Genomic DNA, 5,661 nt, shown 5'->3' with positions numbered 1-5,661 from the left:
TCTAAGTTCTAGGGGACTAATGACCTCGGAAGTTAAGTCCCATAGTGCTCAAAGCCATTTGAGCCATTTGTCTCTTGTTTGCGATTCTTTAGGCTTCCCCCGATCCTGGTATCTTGAAGGTCTATCGATTCAGAATGCATACGCTATGCGTGTACTCTCAAATTTAGCTGTTTTACCCCTGTGACGCAGTTTCAATGACACATTTTTTTCACTTAATCATTTTATCTGTTCTTTATATTGCGATACTTTCATTTTTATTTTATTTATTTTTGGTTTCTATGTGTTTGAATTGGTTTTCTTATATGCATTGAGACTCACCCACATGCCTTGCTCTTACTGCGGCATGATGCAGTCAGGCCTGCAAGATGAGTCGTCTGCCAAGTGAGTGGATTTATTCTTATTTCTCGAGTAACATCAATGACTGATTATGAGCTCTAGTACCCACAATTACGCTACAAATTATTCTCCTGTTTGAGTATTACGCAACGGAAACGGATGACTCACATCTGGCTATTAGGAATTTACACAACTTTTATTGTTCACTACGCTCAGGCAATACCACATTTTCTTTCTTATCCGACGGCTTTGATCAACACGTGGCCATCGCATTGAATATGAATGGCGCACACATTATAAATTATGGATATCATGACTACACACTATTCGAAGAACAAGGGCACCAATCTTTTTCTTTTCACTATCTCTTTTATTCCGACAAATTCTATTATGTTTCAAAGATAACATAAATACACCATTACATTTTATACAACAGTTACACCTGAGAAACTCCGCCGAGTGGGCATGGCTTTACAATGGTGATTCTCTATCTTATGGTCTCGTAATTATCTAACGATACAGTGCACTTTCTGGATAGCATGGTGGATATTTTGCTATATCTCACACTTCGACTCACACACCCATGTATAACCCACTGCCTCTGAACCTATCTTGCTACTCTCCCATGCAAACCACACATACTTAAATTACATGAAATACATCACACTGGCAACATAGAATACATCATAAAGAATGGTCACAACGTTAGAATCACTTCACTTTCAGCTTTCCCCCTTCAATTAGTATGCATCCCAGTTTCACCCGACACTGCCCCACTTCGTAACTTTTCTTTCCTACTACTAACTCCGGAGGATATATGCACGTCTTCCTGCGCAATGCAAGCCAAGTGGCGTTGCTGGGTAGACGGCTCACTCATCTTGCTTCTCTCTCAGAGTATTAGAGTTTGAACCTAGCGTCACATGGAAACATAACACGCAAAGTAATGTTAAGATCATATTCACCACACACGTGAGACCTCAACTGATTCCTTGGACGAGTACTTCTCTTTATCCTTTGTCTCATACACAGTTTGAGACTCATACAGTACTCACCACGTGGAAGCGCTCGTCTCTAATTTCAAGTCCTGCACACGCCATTTCTTAAATATTTCCAGCTTATAGTACACATGCCAGTAATTCAGCTTAACTTTATCAGTCGGAAGTATTTCAACTTAGTACTAGCACTCGCTAGTATTTCAACTTATTGTTACACGTGGTTTCATTGTGACCGTTGGTCACATCCGAAGATTACTACGATCCCCTTAATATTACTTGCCTGTCATTTAATTCTACCCCCAAAAAGTTCCTGAAATAGAGAAATAATTACTCCGAACTAATCTTAAGTATTTTACATGCATACCATTCTCTCCACTGTTTTGTCTTTGCGGAGCACACCTAGGGCGCGTCTTACCAACACAAGATCCAGCGCCAGAGTGCTGAAACATGGCCGTTCTTCAGGTCATCTCGCACCTCCGCCGAGGTGGGGGAGCACCATGCTACCGTATTGGTCAGCAACATTTCAGATGCTCAAAGCTCAGGTAAATTTCATCTCTTTGGTTCCACCAAAGGTGATCAAAGGACCGTCTCAAAGATGATCACATATTGCACATTCACTATCTGCGGTTAGCAGACGACCATACATTCATTCATTTCACAGATCTCACCAAACGGGATGTAGGGATTTATTTTGTGGGAGTGCACATGTGATCAATTAAATAAATAAATTGCCACAATGAAATGAACACCCTTAGCTCCTTACAGGCGTTGACATACGTCAACGGGGACAGATGGAAATGTGTGCCCCGACCGGGACTTGAACCCGGGATCTCCTGCTTACATGGCAGATGCTCTATCCATCTGAGCCACCGAGGACACAGAGGATTTATCTCTGGCACGCCTCCCGGGAAACCCACATCCTCAACGTATTGTCCCTCACTAGATTCGTAGTGCTCTCGCCCATTATACTCATTATTCGCGGTGTGTTGCCAATTCCCGTTAGAGTTCAGGTACTGTTTGTGCATTCGTACAGAAGACGAAGATGGTCAAGTGACCGTCAAGTAGCCGTCCAAGATAGGACTATACCCTTTTCCTCCATCTGTGTGTAATTGTTTGGTTCCTTCTTTTTGTAGACAGTCTGATGCCGCAAGAGGGCGAAACGTGTCATTGACATCAAATAATTTCGCAACAAAGAATGTTTCAGTTCTGAAATCTAACTACCCTCTCGCAGCTAGCGTTCCCAGACCCTTCATTCATATTGCTATTGCTCGACTGAAATGTAAAATAAAGTACTAATTAATAAATTTCAGAAACAAGAAAAATTCAGCGATAACTACATTAAATGGTGTTCAACATGGGGCTGGCCTTAACGTTAGTAAACGGAACACTACAGTGTATACGAAAACAAGGATGACAGGACTTATAAGTGAAAAGAGAGTGTAATACAGGAACGAGCGTCTTGATAACGTTCTGAATCATTCACAGGAGAAAGAAGATGAGAAATTTTTTAATTGTTGTATACTGGGCTGCTAGCACGAAGTCAAAGATAGAGAGACAGAGATAGAGGATAGAGATAGAGAGAGAGAGAGAGAGAGAGAGAGAGAGAGAGAGAGAGAGAGCCCCATGGGATTGGACACGAATGGTGTAAGAAGTCTGGCGTGTCCTTTTCGAAACAATCAACCTGGGATTAAAGTAAAGCAGTTTAGGGAAACGATAACATACCTACATCTGGAAGGCATGAGGAGTTTTTGAAATCTCGTCCTCCCAGATGTGATCCCAGTGCCAAACCACCGCACCACTTAGTTCGCAGGACAATAAATGTAAGTACTTTATTCTTTATGACTAATGGGGAACGCACTTAGAAATCCTGTTGTTGTGATCTTCAGTCCAGAAACTGGTTTGATGCACCTCTCCATGCTGCTCTATCCTGTGCAAGCCTCTTCGTCTCTGAACAGCTACTGTAACCTTCTGAATCTGCTTAATGTATTCATCTCTTGATCTCTCTCTACGATTTTTACCGTCCATGCTTCCCTCCAATACTAAATTGGTGATCCCGTGATTCCTGAGAAGGTGTCATACAAACCGATGCCTTCTTCTAGTCAAGTTATGCCACAAAATCCTCTTCTCCCCAGTTCTATTCAGTACCTCCTCATTCTATCCATATAATCTTCAGCATTCTTCAGTAGTACTACATTTCGGAAACTTCACTCTCTTCTTGTCCAAACTATTTACCGTCCATGTTTCATAAGTACATGATTGTTGGAGTATATACACTAAGTAGATGCATAAAATAAGTAATCTTTATTTACGACAGACTGGACAGAGTGTTTCGGCTTAATCGCCATTTTCAAGTACGTCTAGATTTATGTGACATCCATATTGCGTCGTTAGTGGTCTGTTTTGTAACTGTCACTGCTTTTCTAAGATCGTAAATGGTGTCAAGATGTTGACATTAAATGTTAGTTGTGACGTGACAGCAGTTTCAGAGTCCATGTTTCACTTCCATACGTAGCTGCACTCCATACAAACATTTTCAGGGAAGACGTCCTGACACTTAACTCTATATTAGACACTAACAAATTTCTCTTCTTCAGAAACGGTTTCCTTCCATAGCCAGTCTACATTTTATATCCTATCTGCTTCGACCATCAGCAGTTATTTTGCTTCCCAAACAGCACATTGGGGTCTACTCCTTTAAGTGTCTCATTTCCTAATCTAATTCCCTCAGCATCACCTGATTTAATACGACTACATTCCATTATCCTCGTTTTGCTTTTGTTGATGTTCATCTCATATCCTCCTTTCAAGACACGGTCCATTCCATTCAGTTGCTGTTCAAGGTCCTTTGTTGTCTCTGACAGAATTGAATACAATGTTGTCGGCGAACCTCAAAGTTTTTATTTCTTCTCCTTGGATTTCAATTCCTACTCCAAATTTTTCTTTTGTTCCCTTTACTGTTTGCTCAACATACAGATTGCATAACATCGGAGTCAGGGTACAACCCTGTCTCACTCACTTCTCAACCAATGCTTCCCTTTCGTGCCCCTCAACGCTTATAACTGCCACTTGCTTTGAATACAAATTGTAAATGGTAGTTGTAAAATCCATTGATCTATAAGTTAACTACAGCTTGTACAGGAACTAGTCCGCGCTTCTGTGTGTCGAAGGACAAGCATGGTAGGGAAAAAAGGAAAACAGGGGCTCAACATCAGGTCGACAACGATCTCATGAGAGACCAGGCACAAGATTTGGTTGGATTAGTGGAGGATGGGAAGAAAATACGGCCGTGCCCTTTTAAAGGAACCATACTGGCATTGGACTAAAGCGGTTTATTGCAGTCACTGAAAACTGAAATCTGGCTGGCCGGATGGGATTTGAAAAGCCATCCTCCCGAAAGCAAGTCCACTGGGCTAGCCATTGGGCCAGCTCGTTCGTCCCAAAGTTGTAGAAGGGACAGTCAAATGAAAAGCGGGCACCCACCACAATGGGACCATGGAATGGATCGACTCGAAAATAATCATTACACGTGTTAAGACATTTATCCCACTGTGTGATGGGATGATCAATTATGTGTGATGGGATGATCAATTACTGTTTCGCACGGTGCGGTCGGCAGCTGAAGTATCCGCAACACCAGCCACTCTTGCACTTCCTCGTCCGACGGAAACCAATGTCCACCCATGTCTCTCTCCGGTTCACCGAAGCTGTGAAAAGTGTAAGGTGAAGTACACGTACCCGAGGTAGTGTTTCTGACCGAAATCGCCAAAGCGCAGCCTTCGTTCAGTTCGCAGTGAGGGCGCTGACGTTTTCGGGCAAAAGGATGCTTCGTCTGCTAGTCCAGTTACTAGAGCGCGGAACCACAATCAGTTCGCACCGCTATCGAGACATTCTGCAGAAACTGCGACTAACCGTGAAGTCAGAACGTCGAGGAATGCTGTCGGTTGGAATCGTCTTGTTGTTCGATAACGCTCGCACACGCACCACCAATCGGACAAAGGCTATGCTTCAGCGATTTCGTTGCGAAACACTGCAGTATCCTCCGTAGAGCCAGGATCTTTCACCAAGTGATTTTCACATCTTTGTCGACCTCAAGAAAGACGTGCGTGGACGTCAGTTTCATTCGGATGAGGAAGTGCAAGAGTGGGTGTGGTTACCGATCCGTCAACGACCGGTCGCGTTCTAGGAAACAGGAGTTGATCATCTCGTCTACCAGTGGGATTAATGTCTCAACGTGTGTCGTGACTGCTTTTGAATGAAACCATTCCACGGTCCCGTTATGGTGGGTGTTCGGTTTTCATTTGACGGACCCATGTATCTGAGAAGAGAGTTA

At 42.9% G+C, this 5,661-nt stretch overlaps 1 non-coding gene across 1 annotated transcript; it reads right to left on the bottom strand.

The window, feature by feature from the left end:
* Window positions 1–2,133: 2,133 nt before the first annotated feature.
* On the bottom strand, window positions 2,134–2,207 carry Trnat-ugu (transfer RNA threonine (anticodon UGU)). Its single transcript has one exon. It is a non-coding gene; the product is annotated as a tRNA-Thr (tRNA).
* Between the last annotated feature and the right edge of the window lie 3,454 nt (window positions 2,208–5,661).

Source organism: Schistocerca serialis, chromosome 9 (assembly GCF_023864345.2).
Source record: "Schistocerca serialis cubense isolate TAMUIC-IGC-003099 chromosome 9, iqSchSeri2.2, whole genome shotgun sequence".
NCBI lineage: Eukaryota > Metazoa > Arthropoda > Insecta > Orthoptera > Acrididae > Schistocerca > Schistocerca serialis.
Note: the sequence above shows the minus strand (reverse complement) of the source record. Positions and strands in the feature narration are given on the sequence as shown.